The sequence below is a fragment of the Mastigoproctus giganteus genome, chromosome 2 (genome assembly GCF_048544385.1).
Source record: "Mastigoproctus giganteus isolate SK-2022 chromosome 2, ASM4854438v1, whole genome shotgun sequence".
Taxonomy (NCBI): domain Eukaryota; kingdom Metazoa; phylum Arthropoda; class Arachnida; order Uropygi; family Thelyphonidae; genus Mastigoproctus; species Mastigoproctus giganteus.
This window is the reverse complement of record NC_143576.1, coordinates 219,028,181-219,051,590: the sequence shown is the minus strand read 5'-3', so window position 1 is coordinate 219,051,590 and position 23,410 is coordinate 219,028,181. Positions and strand designations below refer to the sequence as shown.

Sequence of the window (23,410 nt, the reverse complement as noted above, 5' to 3'; positions counted from 1 at the left end):
GGATGAATCAGATTGGTCCACTTGATATTGATGGGTCAACTGTTGATGATCCTGCTCAGGTAGCTAACAAACTAAATGAATATTTTGCATCGACATTCACACATGAGGAGTTATTCAGGGAGGGGAATGCCAGAGGTGTATTCAACTCTAGCAGTAAGCTACAGAATCTTGAAATAACTGGGAGTAAAGTGGAGGAGAAACTGTTGAAGATAAACACAAGAAAGGCACCTGGGGTGGATGGGATCTATCCAGTTATATTAAAGGAGGCAGCAAAGGAAGTAAGCAAACCCTTAGCCATAATTATGAGAGCTTCCTTGGACTCAGGGGAGGTACCCATAGACTGGAAGTGTGCAAATGTGACCCCAATTCACAAAGGAGGATCAAAGGCTGACACAAGTAATTATAGACCTGTGAGCCTAACTTCTGTTCCAGGAAAAGTAATGGAGGCACTGGTTAAAGAAGCACTGCAGGATCATTTAGACAAGACTTCAGTTATAGCTCAGACACAGCATGGTTTTGTTAAGGGGAAGTCTTGCCTGACCAACTTGATTGGATACTATGATGCAGTCACAAAAGAACTGGATGCAGGGAATAACTTTGATATTATATACTTGGATCTTAGAAAGGCTTTTGATACTGTTGCACATGGAAGACTGCTACACAAATTGGAGCAGTGTGACATTGGAGGCAAATTGCTGCTATGGATAAAGGGGTGGTTGAGGGGGAGAAGACAGAGAGTGGTAATCAATGGACACTGCTCATCGTGGACTGATGTTATTAGTGGAGTCCCTCAGGGCTCAGTGTTGGGTCCATTATTGTTTTCTGTATTTATAAATGATATCGATGATGGTATATCGGGCTTAATGTCCAAGTTTGCAGACGATACAAAGGTTGGCAGGGTTGTCAAGGACACTACTGACACTATGCTGCTGCAACAGGATCTGGAAAGGTTGAGCAGATGGGCTGAGAGGTGGCAAATGAAGTTTAACATTGACAAATGTAAAGTACTACACATGGGAAACAGCAACCCCAGAGCAACGTATCAACTCTGTGGTACTACACTGACAGTGGTAGAGAATGAAAGGGACTTGGGGGTGGTTGTGCAGGCAGATATGAAGTTCTCTGAGCAGTGCAGACGGGCTGCAAGAGTAGCTCATGGAGTATTGTCAATGATATACAGGAATTTTTTAAGCAGGGATAAGGAGGTGATTATTCCATTGTATAAGGCGATGGTCAGGCCACACCTAGAGTACTGTATACAGGTCTGGAGGCCTCATTTCAAGAAGGATGTAGAGATGCTGGAACGAGTACAGAGAAGAGCAACAAGATTAGTGAATGGAACAAAGGGGTGCTCTTACAAAGAAAGGCTTAAGTTTTGCAAATTACAGTGTCTGGAGACTAGGCACCAGCGAGGTGATCTGATAGAGGTGTATAAAGCTGTTTTGTTTGTTTGTTATTTGGTTTTTAGGAGCATTAGCAACTAAGGCCATATTGCTCCGGGATATGCGGTGGTCATTCCCTGACCTTTCCGCATCCTTCGTATTTGGTGGTGACAGGCTCGAACCCCGGTCTAATCAAGAAGCGTGTGCTACGCACTGCTGCTCCTTCCCACCTGGCTACGGAGGCGCCAGCGTGTATAAAGCCTTGAATGGTTTAAGCATGCTCAATGCTGATGGGATTCTTCCTCTAGCTCAGAAAAATCACCTGAGAGGGCATAAATTCAAATTGAGGAAAGACAGATGTAGGATAGACGTGCAGAAATTTGCCTTTAGCCAGCGGGTGGTTGGTTGGTGGAACAGACTTCCATCCCTTGTGGTGGAGGTTGATAGCCTAAATAAGTTTAAGGCTCAGCTGGACAGGTATTTTGAACGAACGGAGGGGTGAAGTGGAAGTGGGTTTTTTTTTTTTTTTTTTTGGCTGATGCTGCATAAGCTTGCTTTCTTGCATCAAATGCCTCTACTAATGCTAATGCTAATTATTAAATTGCTTAGTTTGATGTTCCAACCTTTTTAAGTTTTATTATGGTTTTGATTTGTTGAATGTTAGTTAAAATGTATGTTGTAAATGTTTCTATGATAAATAAATAACTAATAAAAAATATTTTTATGGGTTAAGCATTGGTGTTTCATGTTAACAAAAATAGAGGGGGATGGTCCCTTTAGTGATCTCTGCATAGAGGTTTAGAAATTTTAACTGAGCCATTGAGCCCCCCGCCTACCTTTTTGCACCAATGTTCTCTAAAAGATCATATAAAATTTTTCATTTTTGTTTTGACATACTAGGAATTATGAAAAATAATTTTTTTTGGTGTTTAACTGATGCCAGGCATCTGCTTCTTGTACTCAACTTCATACTCTGGTGCAGTCTATTAGATGATAGCAACAGCTATCTAATCTTGCAAGCATATTTTTCCATTTAAGGTGATTTGTGAAGGGTTATTAAATGTGTTTTTAGCCTTTATTTATGTTAATGCACTAATTACTGAGGACACAACTTAGAAAATCTATTTGCAGACCTTTTTTGAGCTGGAGGCCTAGGCCAAGTGGCTCTCATATCCCTCCCCCCCCCAACAGGATCTGGATTGATCTGAAAATAGTACTATTCGGCAAGCTGGATTTGTTAAAGGCTGCAGTTACACTGCATGTGAATTTTGGGTGTTCACGCAAAATCCTGACCTAGACATTCTACATCAAAAAATTAAAGTTTTTCATAATTATTTTATTTGTTCAGATATTTTTAAAACATCTAATCCTGGAGTTTTTTAATCCTAAACTTGTTCCTCCCATATAAATTTTAAAAATATTGAATGAATCAGATCAATAATATTTCTTTAAGCAACTTCCAGGTGTTATTGCTTTGACTAACTCTGTGGTGTAAAATAAGTTAAATCAAATTTCATATTAATTATTTTTTACGCAAGTGCACAGTCACACAAGAAGTGAGTAGACACTGTTTGGTGAAGCTAAAGGACGGGGTGATGGCAAAACCAAATAGAGAGAATTTCTTAAAAATTTTCAAATTAAAAGCATGGAAAATAATTTTTTTGTTAGTACATCTTTGTCTAGGATTTATATTTTATCACTGCTTAATAATTGATCATGAAAAAAAGATATCCATAATAAATCAATATCACTAACAGAATAAACCTGTGTCAACATATTATCTAATAACAATACTTATTATTTTATACAAATTAAAATTCAGGGGAAGTTTTTTTCAGCTTTTCCCTAAGAGCAAATATTTTTGGATGGCATTGCAAGTGTACATTATTCAATTGATAGGAATAAAATCAAGCTATAATTAATTGTGTTATTTAAAAAGTCATTGTACACATTGGGCATAGCCTCTTCTGACCAAACTGGGTTTGCTACTTAATCTCATATTGTGGAGGCACACATTGCCATGAGTTTCCTTGGTATAGCACTACTCTAAATAAAAAGCATTTCTCCAATGGAGAAGCATAGTGCTATTTATTTAAAGTGAATGTCGCCACCCAGACTATGCTTTCAACCTCAATTGGGGTCACCTTAGAGGGCACTGTGAACACCTTAAAAAAAACTCAGTAGCAAGATATATCCACAATATGCAAAATGCAAGGTGGTGCAGTAAATGAAGTAGGCATTTTTAAGTTTTAAGACTAGGGCATAAGCCTCGAGCTATGAAATCTATAAAAAGTCATTGTATATGTCGCATTGTAACAGTATGCTTTTCCACTAGAGAAGTGCTTTTTATTTGGAATAGTGCAATACCAAGGCAACTCATAATGAAGTGTCTCAACAATATGAGATTGATGTAATAAGTAGCAAATGCAAGTTTCTCAAAGCTATGTACAGAAAGAGGCTATGCCCGACATGTACAATGACATTTTATAGCTTGAAGATTTTACGTCTACGTCATTGATAATTATTGCGTATTTCCTTGTGCATTATATTGCTGTACACCGCAAACTCTCATTTCTAATAACAATTTATATAAACACTGACTCAATTTAGACAAAAATATCTTTATTTGCAACTGCCATTTTTTTTTTTAATTGTCATAACACAAGTACAATACTTAGCCATACTGTAATCTGTGTGGCAGGTATTGCATGTCACTGAACTGTTTAAACAAAACAATCACACATTTAGTGTGAAAACTGCAAGTAACAGAATTCAAGAACTTAGTCTCAAGTCTTGTAGTGTTCCTAGTCTTTTTAGTGTTCCTGGTCATCCTAAGTCTTTTAATGTTCTTACAATGCTTGCAACTATTAGTCAGGCTTTAGGAAACAACATGATGGAGATTATACAGTACTTTCAAAAGTTAACTAGACAAGAGAAGATTATATTTATTCAGGAACCATTATGATGAACCAAGTGCTACTGTCTTTCAAGAATCACTATCTCAGAGAATGTGCCATAGTTGTTGATATTTCACAAATTAGTACAAAAGAGAAATATAATCCAACTTTTTTTTGCTTTCACAGTTCATGACACTGCCCTGGTATATGAAGTCCCAGGACAGGCTACACAAGTTTTTATCCCTCTTGCATGTCACTGCTTGAAATCCTGCAAGAAAGTCAAGGATTCTGTTTTTGTTATTATAGGAGTGATTTAAGAGTCTGTAATCTGGTCAACAGTTACACACACACACATTAGAACCAATGCTTAATGAAACTGTACTTTAGTTATATTATTTCCATATGCTTCAATTCAGCTGAAAGTGTCAGCCATACTGCTTGCACCATCCTAAAATTATAAAAGAACAAACATTAATAAAAGAGCAAATGCTGAATAAATTAAAACATATAAAATGATTTCAAGATGAATGTGCCATTAGGACTTATTAAAATTGCAATGATAGACATACAATTAGTCCCGTCACGGCATGGTGGTGCCAGGGGTTTACAAAACATATTTACAAAAGAGATATACATGAGAAAAACATAAGTTACATCAGATTATTAACAAAGCACAGTTTTACATTTTCAGTTTGACGAGGATACCCTTCCTGTATTTTTTATTATTGACCACTTCTTGGAGGTCCCCGTCGATGACTTGCAGTGACGGCAGCATTTGCTTTGGCAGGAATCTGTCGGTTAGTACTAGCCGGTTACGGTTTGCTAGCAGCTGTGCTGAAGACCAGAGATAAGGGGGAGGAATGCGCCAAGAGCAGTGATCCCAGAAGTTCGGCTCTGTAATTTTACCGGTGGCCATCTTGATGGTGAACAGCAGCCTTCTTTCTCCGATGTAGGACCGGAGCCTGCGTAGTTGAAGAGCTTCTGCTAACTGCGTTGATCTGAGAGCTGGGGGAAGGTGGAGTTTGCTGTTGGCCCATTTTAGAAGCCAGAATTCGGCAGAGAATATTCTTTTAAATGCCAGGAATAAAACAGAACTGCATTTTGTAATGTAGATATTCCACATACATTTTGTTATTGTTCAATGTGTGGATCAGAGCTTCCCAACTCTATTCAGAAATCGTGAACTGGACTAAAATTTTTTACTAACTCTCCCAAGAGGCAAAATATCTGTTAATCAATCACATTACATGAAGAATTACTGTATTCTTATTTTGCATGTAATATGATTTTCTATTACAGAAAATTTTCACTTAATATATGGTGAACTGATTTCTTGGGCACTCATCACAGAGAAGCAATTTTCAGTGGCTGGCAATCAGATTTTTAGTTTCGCCCTCCACAAATTTAAAAATTTAAATAAATACTGTAAAACTTCAATTTAATTGTCTGTTTGATAAATTGGACTGACTGCTAAACTCAAAATAAATGCAGAAAAAGTTTTTAAAATGTTAAGAAAAAGTGCAGCATTTTGAAATAAAAAGCATTAAATATTGTAATACAGTGGATACCACTTATTGTGATGACTTTGGGACAACTGATAACAATAACATGGAATTTAGCTGTTCAGTATTGCTCACTGATGTAAAGTGGAAACATGTACCTAAAAAGGTGGAAGTAGGCAGAAAGAAAATACTAAAATCAAGCAATATAAAATACTTTAATTTGACTGTCCATTACTTCTTTTGAGAAAGTTACCAATAAAAAAACTGTTGTAACATTTCTGTAAATCCATACAAACTATTTAAAAAAAAAAAAAAGAAAATATTAAAATCAAGAATTAGAAAAGAGTTAATGCTCTATTGTAGAACAGCCAGATTGGTAGGAGTACAGATATAGAACTTTCATGGATTAATGACACTGACAACTATACGAAATGTATGAAGCAACAACAGTAACTAGTCATGCAATGTGTCAGGGTTCAATAATGAATCAAGCCCTAATGCAATAACTTCCACTGCACATTGCATAAACAGCAATAAGACAAAAAAGTAATAACAAAAATCAAAACACTGATTATAATAAACCTCGTATTTTCTATTTATACATCTGATAGAGACCCTATAAAAGTGATAATATTACACAAATAACATTATCTGTGATCATAATAGGCAGTGTACACTGTATTCTATTTTACTGCACTTACCAGTTGTGTGTGTAGTAGAAGAGCTTGAAAGTTTGTGGTATCAAATAGCAACAGCGGAAACTGTGAAGCTTATTCAGTCTGAAGAGCTCTTGAGCACTCTCATTGATGGTTTAGATGACAATCTACTGATGGAGATCTGACATTCTGGGCACAGTGATGGAAGGTAATGAGGAAAATCCTGGCTCCCTTGCACTCTCTATGATGCAAATCCTGTAAAGGGTGCAAGACATAAATCTGGTTTTGTTTACAGTTTCTTCATAATAGCAAGAACTGTAAATGTGACTTGGATACTGCATTTCAACAAGTTAGTTAAGTGGTCATAAAAAGAGCACAAAAATACTTCACGCTATTTTTTTTTTTCTATCTGATCATCTTATACTGTACTGAGAAATGAAAGTAAGGCAAACCTCCTGAGAGTTAAATTTGCTTGATTTGCTAATTATAATGAAATGAACACTTTTTTAACATATATAATTTTTGTTAAATAAATTGCAGAAACATGTAAATGTACACATATCAATTAAGCACCTAACAAAAGCTAATATCAACTGACTTATTTCAGTTAGTCAATTTAGGAACATCTTTGCATATAATTTTTGTACACAAAACACAAGGATGTTTAAAAATACTAACTGAAATAGGTCTACTGATTTTAGATTTGGCAAGGTGCCTAAGTAATAGGTACATACCCACACGTTTCAACAAACTAAAATTAAATTTACCAGAAATTACAAATGCTAAAAAAGTGTATTTCATTTAGTACTAGTATCAGTATTAATAGTGGTGAATGATGCAAAAAAGCAAGCTTATATAGCATTATCATCATCATGAAAAAAAAAAAAAAAAAAATCTCATTTCACTTATGAGATTAATAGTTTGTCTAGTTCCCTCTAATAGTTTGTCTAGTTCCTCTTTGAATTTATTCAAACTATCCACTTCCACAACAATGGACGGAAGCCTGTTCTGGCAATCAACCACACTTTCACACATCTGTTGTTGTTGTTATTTGGATTTTAGGAGCATTAGCAACTAAGGCCATATTGCTCCGGGATATGCGGTGGTCATTCCCTGACCTTCCCGCATCCCCCGTATTTGGTGGTGACGGGCTCGAACCCCGGTCTAATCAAGAAGCGTGTGCTGCGCACTGCTGCTCCTTCCCACCTGGCTACGGAGGCGCCTTCACACATCTGTTCTGTAACCATCCTTCCTCAATTTCTATTTATACCCCTCATGAGCATAGTCAGAACAATCCTATCAGCACTGAGTTTGCTCAAGCCATTCAAAGCATTCAACACCTCACTCAGATCAACTCATAGATGCCTGGTCTCCAGAAGCTGCAATTTGAAAAACTGAAGCCTTTCTTGTTAAGAGCACCTTTTTGTTCCCCTCACCAACCTCGTTACCCTTCTCTGTACCATTCCAGAAGCTCTATATCCTTCCTAAAATGAAGCCTCCAGACCTGTATTCAGTACTCATGATGTGGCCTGACCATTGCCTTATACAATGGGATAATCACCTTATCCCTGCTAACAAAATTCCAGTATATTATTGAAAAAACCCCATGAGCAGGCTGTCTGCACTATTCAGAGAACTTAATATGAGGCTGGCAAAAGAGTTTACATATTTATTGTCACTGAAAACATATTTAATTAAGGGCAGCATACAAGCACAAACCCTCATCTTCTTTAGTCATGGGTGCACACACACACTAACACTGGACCATGGCCGGCCCTCACTTAATTTTGGAGATTCAATTTTCTACTTTTTATGCTAAAAGCCAATTTATGTTTCAAGAAGACAATAATTACAACAGTTTTCTTACCATCATATGTGACTAATATCAGTTATATTGTTCACCATATATATTTAGTTATAGCAAAATTTTAAGGCAGAAAGCCTCAACCTATCACAATATTTAGTATAATTGCATCATTACTATATCAGATTAATTTTAAGATAAGACAAACTGAAGTTTGTACATCAAACATCATTATTATAACATCTCATATTGTGAAAGTCTTCACAAATTGTCTTCCTCTTATACTTCAAATAAGTAACGATTCCCCATTAGAGAAGCCTATTACTTATACTCATTTGAGTAATGCTACCTAGACAGCATCATTTCAAAGCTATTTTTGGTCTTTCATCATTGGGCAAGCAGGTACCCAGAAATATAAGAACTGACAACTCAGTTGTGACTTATTTACACAGTACGAGAAATACCAAAAAGGTGTTGTCTTAGACTAAAAAAAATTTAGGGCAGCAAGTCTCAAACTATGTAAATTCAAACTTTGACATCATTCAGTGCACTTGCATCATTACTACATAGTTGGGCTAAGGTAAAGAAAGCCAACATGAGAATGACGAGAAATGTCGGATAACTTACACAGAAAATTAGTTTCCCAACATCGGACTCTAGCGCTGCTCGCTCGGTAAACAGACAGTAGGTGTTATCGGTCTGGAGCCGAAATCGAGAAGGATATATTGATTGACAGGTAGGCGTGGAAAATGATGAAATGATTGGTGGTGGGCACTACAGAGGACAAGCTACTGTGTAGTCATTGGTTGGCATTATAATGTGTATTTATGAGTAAAGAATGGTGCATAATAGTTTTGTAATGAATGATAAACAGGTAATAGTAGCGATGAATCTTTTAAAGATGGCAGAAATTTGTAAGGAAAATAAAACGGTTGATTTTTTGATGAAAACTAAATTAATAAAAGTTTTGTTCTGTTCATTTTTATGTTCTTCATTATGTTTTTTTCTCATTATTAAAAGCAGATTTTTGGAGTTCATGAGTGTTTTTACTATACTGTTGATTTAGGTTTGGTTACGAAAAAAGGAAAAGGTTTCCTTATATTTAGTGACCTAACCTTAAATGTTAGGTTAGGAAATAATATAAGAAAAGAAAGATTCTATATACAGTGATACCTTGGATTACGAGTAACTTGGTATGTGAGTGTTTTGCAAGACAAGAAAATTTTTTTAATAAATTTTAACTTTATAAACGAGCGAGGTCTTGCAATATGAGTACAGTCAGTCCTCGTAAAGCAGGTGTTTACACTACATGAATTCGATCATACATGATTTATAAATAGGGGAACGATTTCTTATATAACACGAACCGAATTCGCTTATGCACGATTCGCCTTTGTGTTTACAAGAAATGGCAGTCGAACGCAGAATCACCCCAACCGAACGCAACCCGATAGGAATGAAGAGAAGATTTTGAAAATGTATTTATGGTTTTTTTATATCAGTGAAGGGGAAACACATTTCACCATAATAACGTAAAAACCAACAATTCCAGCTAGTATAATCGCAAATGCAATTAGATCGAGTTTACTACCAGTTTATAACAGATTCCACTAGCAGGAACACAACTGGAAATTGTTTTTATTGTTTTATGGTTGTAACCCCTAGAAATGTGCTTTAGTAAAATGTGACGTGTGTTAATAGTGTATCTCTGCCTTTACGGTGTTGTTTATTCAGTTGCTACACGCGCGCAGCTTTGTTTATGTGTATCAAGCGTGCCTCCTCATTTTGTAATAGTGCGAGCGATGAAACTGATTTCTGTGAAATCCTCAAAAGGAGGCAAAAGCAAGTGTCATTGGAAAGATTCCTTGTTAAAGTCGCACAAAAAGAAAAAGTCAACAGATAGCAGTGATTCCGTTAGAGACAGTGAAAGTCGTCCTACCCAATAATTAATAAATTCGATTGCTTTATGTATATTAAATTTAAATATTAAAAAGGTATGTATTTTGTATTAATCATTTTTACAGTATATGAATATTTTTGAGTTTTGGAACAGATCATCTGGGTTTCCATTATTTCTTATGGGGAAATTCGCTTTGATATACAAGTGTTTTGGATTAAGAGCACGTTTCTGGAACGAATTATGCTCGCAAACCAAGGTACCACTGTATATATATATATATATATAGTGAATAGCTGTTGATTGACGTTATGATGTGTGTGTATCTGCACTAGTGTCTTTAAAAATAAAAGTACTGTAATAAAAAAATAATATTTTGTTAATAAACAATTCATGTGATAGTCCACATGATTCTAAAGAAAAAAGGTTAGTTTACCCTCTCCATTTTGGGAGGGGTTCAAGCTCCCATGGGATTCAAGTCGAGGTAACCTGATCTTTTTTCACCATTAGGGCATATTATTGAACAAGAGAATAAAAATAGTCATAAAAAAATTATTTTTTTATGAATGTATTTCTAAATATGACAGTGATGCTAAAGAAAAAAAAGGTTAGGTTACCCCCTCCACTTCGGGAGGGGTTCAAGCTCCCATATGATTCAAGTGGAGGTAACCTGACCTTTTTTCACCATTATGGAAAGCATTCATTAGGGCAAGTTACCATTAGTGCTTCTGAGTGCTACTAAAATGATACTAACCCGATGTTATCATGTGTTGTGTTTGCGCACCAATCAGCACATTGTTTGCCATGCCTACCTACCAATCAATATATCGTTCTCGACTTTTCTCCAAACCGATAACACCTACCGTTTATTTACCAAGCGAGGGGCGCTAGAGTGCCGTATCAGGAAACTAATTTTCCACGTAAGTTATCCGACGTTTCTCGTCGTTTTCGTGTTTGCTTTCTTTACCTTCACCCATAGTTGAATTTTAAGCCAACCAAGTTTTCACATCAAACATCGTCATTATAATAACATCTCATAATGTGAAATTCTTTGAGTCACCTCCCTCTTATAAGTAACACTTCTCCATTAGAGAAATTTATGATTATTTATTCTCAGATGAGTACCACCATCCAAGCCATGCCATTTCAAAGCAAAATAACTTCTAACTTAGGGGTGGTGGCTACCTTTTTTCTGTGAACTGTTACTAGAACAATTGCTTGCACAGCTGTACTTATAATCACTGTTAAAGTATAACTTGTTTTTGTAAATGAAAAGAGTCAAATAAATAAAAACAGTCTATCTCGTTCTGACAACAACACTAAGCTGCAAGCATTTTTCCTCATTTATTTCAAGGATGATTGTTTTACGCCTTCTCCTGCAAGTTGCAAAAACATTGTCCATACACATACTCTAGAGTCTCAGTCATTTTTAGTAACTTACTAATTAATAGCATTTTAAATAGGCACAAATTATATAAAATATCCACTGTATGTAGTGTCACTTTCTTAAATTCTAAAATTCATATATTTTTTCAATAAAATTTTTATTTAACTTACCTGTAAAATTTCTTTTAGTGACAAAAGCCTATTTCATTATATTAGAATGCACGGGCTGCTTCTGTTTATGAGGAATTAGCCGTAACTTCAACTCTCAAGCATTTATCACTAACTCCAAATCGCAACTACATTTCTGTTAGAAAGATGTAGTCATACTACTCTCAAAAATAGGCTAGTCAAGCAAACTATTGTGCTTTCTGTCAGAAATGTACTGGTCTAGTGTGCCTACCGTTTTTTTTTCTATAACTTGGGAGACGTTGTGAGATTGTTCTATAGTAAAAAAAAATGTTTAATTTTAATTTTAATTTAAATTTTAAATTTAAAATTTTTAATTATAATTTTATTTTTAAAATTAATAAAAATAATTTTAATTTAAAAATTTATAAAAAATTTAAATTTTTTAATTTTTAAAAAATTTTTTGTATAACTTGAGGGGTACTGAGCCAAAATTAAATAATAAATTGTCGTTAAATAATTTTTTATGGGGACATAAGAGCCTCTCTAGACCAGTACATATCTGACAGAAATTTCTGTCAGATATGTACTGGTCTCTTTAAATAAAAATTAAAGAAATTTTTTTTTTCCATAACTTGGAAAAATTATGAAACTATCCTCTTAAAAAAAGTAACATTTTCACTTTTTTTTTTCTATAACTTGGGAGACATTGTGAAATCGATACCTCACATTCAGCTGAGGTGTAAGGTTCTGCAAGAAATGTGTTTGGTCAATGGAGCAGTGATTTTTTTTTTCATATAGTTCACTGTTTATGAGAGCACATTTTGCTTTTATAGCATTTTCACATTGATTTTTTTCTGACTGTCTCTCTCATCTGAACTTCCCTGTAAGATAGAGGAAAATATAATTATAATTGAAAATTAACATTTCAAAATTAGTACAGAACTCAAAAATTACAACACAAATTTTCATACTCAGACAGTAATTAAACATATTTACAATACCATCATCCAGATCAGTGTTTTCTAATCTGCGGTCTGTGGGACTTAACAATAAGACAGTGCTTTTTTTGCAGTACGTAACAAGCCCATCAAAAGTGATAGGGAATGCAGGTATGCCTATAGCAACCTAACATATACACACATACTACATATAAAAGCAGGAGTACATATCGTGTATTTAAAAAATAGTTCTTAACACAGTATAATACATAGTTTAATATTTTTTTTTGGTCCATGGCCTCTACCTCAAGTAATTAAAAAAAAAAAGGGGGGGGGTTCAGAAACAACACTAATCCAGATTATTACTTCACAAAAGGATCATCAGCTTTGTGAATTTATACACTATGAAACATTTCCACAGATTCTACTCTAAAACATCTAATGTTATGTTGTTATTTGGTTTTTAGGAGCATTAGCAACTAAGGCCATATTACTCCCTAAAACATCTAAGAAAACATAGTTACACACAGAGCAATACAGTTCAAATGTTTTTTTCTCCATTTATCATACCTAGTTGAGAGTTTGCATCCTCTTGTCAACTGCAACCAGTGCCTGTTTGCTAGTAACATTACCATTGATATAGCCATGGCCATATTCACCAAGAGGTTACTCCAGGCCCCTATGGTTATGTCAGAGCACTGGAATAACACAGTTACTGTTGGTCCAGGGAAGAGAGGGGAACTTGACCTTATTTAAAAAGATCTAAAATAACAGTTATTTGTACTGTTCCAGGGAAAAGGACATGGCTTTATTTTAGTCTCTAAAAATATGACCCCACACTACCTAAATCTGGCACTGTTTAAGGTCCTAGTCATAGGCAAATGTTAAATTTGACCTGCTTCAGGCCCTGAAAGATAAATCTGCTATTGAGCAAGTAGCAATTTTTTGTAATAAAGAGTAGGAGGAAAGGTTCCTAAAATTTCAAAAAAAAAAAAAAAAAAGCAACACATTACCTTTGCTTGTATTTACAGTACTGTACATCAAGTACTGATCACAGTACTTGATGTACTTTTTTGTACACATAGCCAATAAAAATGACAACTTGTATATGAAAATCTCCCATATTGTAAAGATCTTGCCACAAGTTGCTCCAGTGTTAAGCCATTACCTATATGATACTTTGGTGTTTATCCCCCCCACCCTCCTCATCAGTGGATAGCTACACTCCATGAAAAACTTGGCAACCTGTCGATGACAGTATAGCAGTTTGTCAGAGATGAAGCTGCTTATCCTCTCATATACTTGTTTGAGAGTTATGGGTTTGAATTCTTCTGGAGACTGGAGCATGCAAATTGGACCATCCACTTGTACAGACATAATATAATGCAATATATAAATAACTAACTTGCACTATGTTGCTTTTTAATATATGATGAAAAAAAAAAAGATATACAGTGGTACCTCGATATACGAGTGCCCTAATATACGAGTGTTTTGAGATACGAGCCGCCGAGCGAGCGATATTTTGCTTTGAGATGAGAGCAAGATTTGAGATACGAGGAATAGCACACTACACCGCTGCACACGACCCCAACATGCACCCCGCATGTTGGGGTCGTGTGCAGCGTCTAACAGTTTCTCCCACCTCAGACTAGACCTCAGTCTGTGTGCTTGTTTCCCTCGTTTTCGTAGCATTTTTGATAAGTTGGGTTCGCGTTTTTTGCTTTTTGTACATTTACAAAACATTATCAAATTTATTTTTATAACCATGGGTCCGAAGAAGATGATGGCTATTGAATTAAAGCGTGTGAAATCATAGAAAAACATGAGCAAGGAGTAATTGACTTGGCAAGGATGTACGGGCGTAGCACATCAATGATATGTACTGTGCTTAAACAGAAGAAGTTGATAAAGGGTATAACGCCAGTCAAGGGCGTTACAATAATTTCTAAGCTCCGGACCTCTCTCCATGAAAAAATGGAGAAACTACTGATGGTGTGGGTGACAGAGAAGCAGCTTCAAGGAGGATTCTTAACACAAAGTATCATATGTGAGAAGGCACGAGCGATTTACGGTGATTTGCTGAAGCAGATCCCACACACTTCCACAAATGAGGAATCGGAAGACTCGTTTAAAGCCAGTCGGGGCTGGTTTGACAACTTTAGGAAAAGGACCGGCATTCACTCCGTCGTCAGGCATGGTGAGGCAGCAAGTTCGGATGTGAAGGCAGCTGAGGTTTACATCAAAACGTTTTCTGAACTGATAGAAGCCAAAGGATACATCCCTCAGCAAGTCTTCAACTGTGACGAGACAGGGCTTTTCTGGAAAAGGATGCCGAATAGGACTTACATAACGGCAGAGGAGAAGATGATGCCAGGTCACAAACCCATGAAGGATAGATTAACTCTAGCACTTTGCGCCAATGCGAGTGGCGACTGCAAAATCAAGCCTCTGCTAGTATACCATTCGGAAAATCCCAGAGCCTTTAAGTCACATAAGATTTTAAAAGAAAAACTACAAATTATGTGGAGGGCAAATCCAAAGGCGTGGGTCACCAGGAAATTCTTTGTGGAGTGGATAAACCTGGTGTTTGGCCCTTCTGTTAAAAAATATCTACAGGAAAACAACCTACCCATGCAAGTCCTTCTCGTCCTCGACAATGCCCCTGCTCACCCAACAAATCTCGAAGTTGATTTACTCGAAGAGTTCAAGTTTATAAAGGTTCTCTACCTACCACCCAACACCACTCCTATCCTGCAGCCCATGGATCAGCAGGTGATTTCTAATTTTAAGAAGTTGTACACCAAGCACATTTTTCGGCGCTGCTTTGAAGTGACGGAGAACACAAACCTTACCCTTCGAGAGTTCTGGAAGGACCACTTTAACATCGTGATATGCCTAAGAATTATTGATCAGGCCTGGCTGGGTGTTACAATGAGGACCTTAATATCTGCATGGAAGAAGCTGTGGCCTGAGGCTGTAGCTGAAAGGGCTTTTGAAGGATTGGAACCCGAAGTGTCAGTGGTAGAGGAGATTGTTTCTCTGGGAAAATCCATGGGTCTGGAGGTGGATGAGAGAGATGTGAATGAACTTGTCGAGGAACAGACTCAGGAGTTGACAACCGAGGAGTTACACGATCTACATTCGCAGCAGCATATGGTGGTTCAACGAAAAATTAGTTTTGAAGAGGAGCCAGAGATGGAGAAGGTTATCTCTACAAGAAATATAAAGGAGATCTTGGGAATGTGGGAGAAAGTTGTAGAGTTCGTGGATAAAAATCACCCCGAAAAAGTTGCAACTGGTCGTGCATCGGAGTTGTTCAACGAAACTTGCCTAACACATTTCCGCAATATCCTGAAAGGGAGGAAGAAACAAACCTCCTTGGACAGTTTTTTTAAACGATCTGCAGGTGAAAATGAGCAAAGCGTGACAAAAAAAGCGAAGACCAATGACGAAAATTATACACTTCCGTAAGCACTTCACCTTTTCTTTTATTATGTTTCTATAGAATATGTATTTGTTATTTATAAATAAATGTTTCTTCTTGTAAATACAGTACATTTTTCTTATTCAAAAACACTTAACAAAAACAACTGAGGTGGTTTTTTGGGAGCTGGAACGGATTAATGGCATTTCAATTAATTTCAATGGGGAAAATTGCTTTGAGATACGAGCAATTTGACATACGAGCAAGGTTACGGAACGAATTAAACTCTTATGTCGAGGTACCACTGTAAATAAAAAAAAAAAAATTGCTTCCTGTGACATTTATAATAATAATAAAAATAAATAAATTATAGCTGCTTAAATTGCAGGTATAATAACTATCATGTTATTATATTGATACAAAATTTGGATTCTAAAATAGAAAGATTACCAAAAGATTAACATTAGCTGAAATGAGATTCATGGAGCCAACCAATAGCAAAATATGCATTGCTAGATGGAAAGGGAATTAAGAAATTTTAGAAAATAAAGGACCACACACAAAAATGTATTGCATATGTTGAAAGAATGGAATATGACAGATGTTCTAGATATTTTCTAAACTACAAGTCAAAGCAGGAGACATGGTCAACCACTCAAGAAATTAACACAATAAATTTAACACTTTCATTGCTGAATGAATTATGTAGCATAATTGTGATGTCAAATCATAATTCTGTCTTGTGCACTTATGGCAGTGTCAGAGGATCAGTCACATGGTTGAAATGGAGAGAAAAGTTGCCGTAGAAAATAAAAGTAGTTTTCTTTGGATCTATGAGTAGATGTGTTAATGACCTTGGCAAGCTTCCCAGAAATTATCTTTAGTATCTTCCCATTCCAGTTCAACCTTGATTACTAGCAAGAAATTTTTGGCAATTTACAGTGTCCACAGATTAATAATAAATTGAGACTACAATTTGAATGTTACTAGAAATGCTTTCTCATGCCAAATCCAAAAGGATCTATTTCTGTTGTGTTTTCATATACTGTATAATTCTTCCATATCTTCCTTATGGAGATTTGTTTTTCCCAGACATCATTTAATTTTTGATGATGACAGTTTGAAGTGTTAATTTTTTTAATAAAACACAATCAATTTTAACAAAAAATATTACAACTGGAAGTGATATGACAAAAGCTTTTCTAGTAAAAAAAAAAAAAAAAAAAAAAATGTTCTGACTATAGTAGAACTGATAAATTAATGTTTGTTAATCAAAGATTATATAGTGTGCCAACTGGTGTCTTCAAAATGGCAGGATTAAACCTGAGGTTGCCATGAAGTGGCATCAGCAATGAAAGTCAAGAAAAAAAAAAGGCAAAAGTGACCTAAATTCTTGATATGCATGATGATAATGGCAATTAAGATTAAATTAATAAACAGAAGTAACTAAAAATGTAAACCTATTCAATAAAAAAAATATAAAGTACACATTGGGCATAGTCTCTTCTTGTACCTAGCTATGAACAAAATGGGTTTGCAAGTTAGTGCATGATCTTTTACTGTGGAGGCCCTTCACCACAATTTGCCTTGGTATTGCATTATTCTATCTAAAAGACACTGCTTCAATGGAGAAGTATATGGCTTATATTTAAAGTGTATGCCACTATAAAAATATTTATAAATTATTAAAAATTATTTATACAAATATTATTACATATTACATGCCTTAATATGCCATAAATTCTTGATAATTTACAAAAATTAGCTTATAAAACGATCATAATTATTGAAATACCAAATATATATATCACAGGTAACCCTCATATAACATGGTAGTTAGGTTCCTATAAAATCTTGTGTAGTGCAAAACCATGTTATATAGAATAAGAATCAGTACAAAAGGGGGGGTTATGCTCCAAAAGCTAAAAAAAAATACACCTTTTTTTTTTTTATATAACTATCGAAAATTTAATTTTTATTAAAAAAAAAAAATAGTAATATCCAAATACTGAGTGTTTTTTCCATTTTCTCAATTATTAGTGCTTGGGGACGAGCTGTCATATTTGTGAAAGATCCTACAGCAGTTCTAATTTTCTGTTCATTTTTTTTTATGGTCTGGATTGTTGCCTCATTTAAATTTAAACTTTTTGCAATGTATGATAGCTTTCCCCTTTAAGATGTTCCAAAATTTGTATCTTTGATTCTGGAGAAATAAGTTTCTTTTGAGTGGTGCTTTTTTACTTTCCTTAGGCTGGAATTTAATTCACAACAAAGGAATTATTTCAATACGGTTCTTAAGAACAAAGTTTAGTAACACATACCAGTAAAAATTTATAAACAATCAAATAAAAACCAAAATAACCTTACAAAACAAACTTCACGCTTCCAAGTCAAATTTTTATGGTTTCAAACAAGGATAAGTTCAATAGCATAGAACCTAACACAGGGATTTCCCAATAATTTTTTTTGCATAATGACTAGCGAGTCAACAGTGGGGATTCACAAAAAGAATGGAAATTTTGAAAAATTACATCCAACATAACAGAAGGGTTCCCCTGCACAAAAGCTCAAAAATACTGTGTTATGCAAGATTTGTCGTAATTCTCTAACCGTGTTAGCACGAAACCATAATATATAAGTACTGTGTTATGGAAGGATTGCTACAATTTATCAATTGTGTTAGAGCGAAACGGTGTTGTAGAAGTACCAGGTTATACAGGGGTTGCCTGTATTTTAAATATTTTAATTCAAGAAGTTATTTCAGAACTGTATTACATATGCAAAAGTATCAAAGCTCTTAGTTACAAAATATGCAATAACACATGATGTGCTTTATAATCTTATATACCCCAATCATTTACTTGATAGCATTAAGCAAAAAAGTCCTCCCCTTTAAATGTTTAACAGAATTTTATTTAGACAGTACCAGTGACCTTGACATAAATCTGCTTATACTTCAGGAGGGAAAAACAATCAGCAAAGATGTTTACTCTAATGTAGGCACAGAAATTTCTATAAAACTACTGCTTATCTCAGGTTATCGGCCTAGTAACAACAACATTGAGCCTGTTTTAAAATTTTTTAACATTCTACTAATCAAAATCCACTGATGACAGACAATTACACAATTTAAAAACAGAAGAAAAGTGAAAGTCATAAATTTTTATAACTTTATATATAACTTTATTTTTACTCTATATAGATCTAACAAGTTTAATAAAATTATAAAATTTAAAATAAAAAATACCAGTATTCTCAAGATATGCACAGAAGTATTAAATTGAAAAATAGTATTAATATTAGTAGTGGCAAATGATACAAGAAAGCAAGCTTATATGGAATTAACAACAACAACAAAAAAAAAAAAAAAAATCAACATCACCTGTCCATCCCCTCAACAGTCTGTCTAGTTCTTCCTTGAATTTATTCAAGCTAATGACATTCATAACAACAGATGGAAGTTTGTTCTAACAATCAACTACTCACTCACTAACTGAAAACAAATTTCCACATATCTACTCTTCAACTATCCTTCCTCAATTTGAATTTATGCCCCCTCACATGTGCAATCTGAGCAAGAGGTAGAATGCCATCAGCCTTGCATTTACTCAGTCCATTCAAAGCCTGAAGCATCTCAATAAGATCACCTCACAAGTGCCTAGTCTCCAGATGTTGTAATTTGTAGAACTAAAGCCTTTTCTTAGTAATGGCACCTTTTGATATATATATTTTTTTTTTCAGTTCTACTTCAGTTAATCAGAGACAGATAAATATAGCAATACACAGTTTGAAATGTACTGTTTCGGATAACTTTTAATATTAGCTTACTATGATTATTATTTTAAAAATAAAATAATCTTTAAACAGAGCATTTGCTCTGTTTAAAGATTATTATCCCCCCTACATTTTCCCTTTTGAAATTAAGCTAATACTGCTAGGAAACCACAGAGTAACTCATAATTGTGCTCCACATTAACAACTTGGTGTAGTTTTTAAAAACAAAATGAAAAAGGTGAAATGACACCCTTTGCATTGATATTGATATTAATTAAACATCTGCCTTAAATTATTCCATGTTTCTATAAATGTTTTTGGGTAGTTTTAAAACTCTGCACATTATCATATTTCAAGAGCTTTATTTATTCTTACATTTCTTTTTTATTTGCAGCCTAATCACAGTTAAATTATATATTTAAATACAATATAAATATTGTATTTATAACTGAATATTGGACTCAGGATTATTGGATGTCACATTACAATGAGGAATGCATTATATATAATCAATCCCCAAAGACTTTACAATGCTATACTATAACTACTCAAAATTAATAAATATATATCAAATAAATATCTGGCAGCAATTAACAACAAATAATAATAATAATAGAATGAGTTATTAAACATTATTCATACCTTTAACACACTTTAAAGCTACTTTTCTGACTGTCTGTAGTCAAAAAAGCTACAGCTCATCCAAATGCTCTTTGAATAAAGGTATTGATTTCATTTTCATTAATATCGGTTTCGTTATGCAACTAACACGTGATGCTGATTTGGGTTTGATCGTAAAATTAATAATAAAAAATTTGTTTTGTAAACAGAAAGTGAAACCAAATGCTATTCTCCACGGCCAAGGAAACAGTAACCAACCACAATGCTCTAAACATACGGCACTCTCTAAGGATTAGAAAAACAATGCACTATATATTAAAAATAAATAAATAACACTCATAAAAAATCAAATTTAATAACACAAAATATTGGCATTTACAATTTATTTGAAATCCAACTGACACGCTTTAATCATTGTATGCTTAATATAAACCTGACCAATCAGTGAATTTCTGCGTTTAAAGTTCGGTCGGGATAACCAGAAACGGCGCCGTTCCAGTTGTTATAAAATTAAGCCCAAAGCGTTGAAGTTGTTAAAAAAAAAAAAAAAAAAAAAACCTTTCAACATCGTTCTAGTTGTTAAAATATTCCAAAATATCCTTATTCAGCGAAACGAAATGCACAATACATAAATGCCGACGATTAACGAGATCGTGGAAGTATACTTCTGAATTTTTGAATTAATAAAACAATGTTCACACAACTCCAGAAATATTTATAAGTAATGCAATTTGCACTATTGTATAGGCATAATTATAGGATGTGGCGAGGCCTATAAAAAGGGCCTGTGCAAAACAATTGTTCCATACATCCTTCAGCTTGTAGTTTGATAAAAGCCACCCATCGCTTTGTTTCTTAGAAGCCTTTATAACCATAAATATATGGTTGGGAAGCAATCTTTGCCGTTTTAAGCCAATACCAATGGTCGATTTGCGTTGGAACAAATCTAACGGCGTTCCAATTATTAAAAATTTTCATTTCAAAAGCAATCGGTGAACGTATCCTGAGGGAGGTTACCAAACGACACGAGGAAAAATTAGAGTAGCGGAATTTATTTAAGCAGTGGCGAAACTACCATATCGCTAACGCGAAGAAGGCGGGTCTGACTTGATATGGCTGTTAAAATCACTTAAACATCGTTTGGTGGGGTTGCCAATTCTGGAATGGGGGGCCGGATTTTATAGTTTCACCTCTGATTCTATGTAGCCCTTTGAAGATTTATAAGAAAAATCCCAAGCCTATATCCAACAATAACTATTTATTCAGTAAATATTCTGAAGAAATTAAACGCAAACTCATTGTTCTAGTAGGCATTTAATGAGAGCATGAAGAATTGGAGGGCATGCCATAGAAGTTATTAAAATGTAGCTGCCCAACTCGAATCAGAGCTTACATTTGTGAACAAGGCAACAAAAGAAATCCCATAATGTCCCGGTCCCACAAGTGGTAGTTATTGTCGGAGGAATGGAAAATATATTGTGCACAAAAAGGATAGGTGGAATAGGACCAGGGTGCATCTGCCAGGAGCAAAAGTAAATAATGTTGTAGAGCATATAACATTTTTAAGGTCATGAAAGGTGATGTTGCTATACATGCTGGCAATGACATTAAGGGCAGAAGATCCGGAGATCTGCATAAAAGTACAGGGCAACATTGGGAAAAAGTCATGAGTTAGGATTAAATCTGAAAGTGTCTGCAATTCTGTCCAAACAAGACAGGAGGGAGAGACTTGTAGGGTAGAATTTTTCCCAGCGTGGTCTGTGCTTGTTAACAGGAGAGGACTGTTTTTACAAGGATGGGATGCACTTAAATAGAAGAGTGCAAAACTATCAAGGTCCTAAGTTTGATTTTATTTGATTTGATTTGATACTGGCACAACAGCAACCTAGGATATAATGTGCCAACCATGAGGCAGTCCTACGTGGGTAGGAAAACTGCTAGCTTGGTAGAATACACAGACTAATAGATTAGCTAGAGCCACAGACAGATTGAAAGTGATTCTTGCACTGCTTCTATTGGGGTTCATCAAGGAACAAGTAAATACTTGTACATGGGTACATAGGTCCTACAGGAACTAGTTATCATTGGTGACTTTATTGTCAGGAAGGGGAATATATTATGCAAAAACAATAGGCGGAACAGGACCAGGGTATGTCTGATAGGGGTAAAAGTTGATGATGTAGAGTAGATATCATCTTTTAAGGGCACAAAAGGTGATATTGTTGTACAAGTTGGCACTAATGATCTAAAGAGTAAGAGGCCTGCAGATTTAATGAGCAAGTATAGGTCAATGTTGAAAAAAAAAGTTGCGACCTAGGGTTGAATTTGAAAGTGTCCGCAATTCTGCCCAGACATGATAGGAGGGAGTATATGGTGACAGCCTTGTCAATCAATTCTGCCCTGAAGAGATTGTGCAAGGCTCGTGGGTAGAATTTTTTTTCAGTGTGGTCTGTGCTTGTTAACTGGGGAGACTGCTTCCAGAGGGAGGGGGGTACACTTAAACAGAAAAGGTGCAAGAATATTTGCTGATGCTATTGAGGCAGCATTAGGTGGGTCAGAAAACTGCTAGCTGGGGGGGGGGATTCCCAGACTAAAAGATTAACAGTGGCTGCAGGAAGGGGCAAAAGTGATTCTTGCACTGCTTCTATTGGAATGACCAGCAGCCTGGAAAGCAAGTTGCTGGGGATTTCGAGGACTGCTGGGAGTCATAGTGAAACAAGTAAATACATGGGCTGTTAGGGTAACTAAGAGTAGGAACAGGTGCTTGTACACTTGCATGCACACCAATGCTAGAAGTATAGTAAATAAAATTGATGAGTTTGAAGTGACGGTGAAAACAACAAAGGCGGATATTGTTGGTTTATCTACACTATGTGACACCACAGAGACGTGGCGTCACATAGGTATAAGCAGTACAGAATTGGAATTTGGGTAGTACAATGTGTACAAAAAGGATAAATAGGACAGGAAGGGAGGAGGGGTTATGCTGTTAGTTAA

The 23,410-nt window shown here is 35.3% G+C and overlaps 1 long non-coding RNA gene across 1 annotated transcript; it reads right to left on the bottom strand.

Annotated features, from left to right (window-relative positions):
* Window positions 1-3,987: 3,987 nt before the first annotated feature.
* LOC150090143 (uncharacterized) lies at window positions 3,988-11,943 on the bottom strand. Its single transcript, XR_016546696.1, has 3 exons — window positions 11,696-11,943; window positions 6,483-6,692; window positions 3,988-4,727 (listed from the first exon to the last, which is right to left on the bottom strand). It is a non-coding gene; the product is annotated as an uncharacterized LOC150090143 (long non-coding RNA).
* Window positions 11,944-23,410: the final 11,467 nt, after the last annotated feature.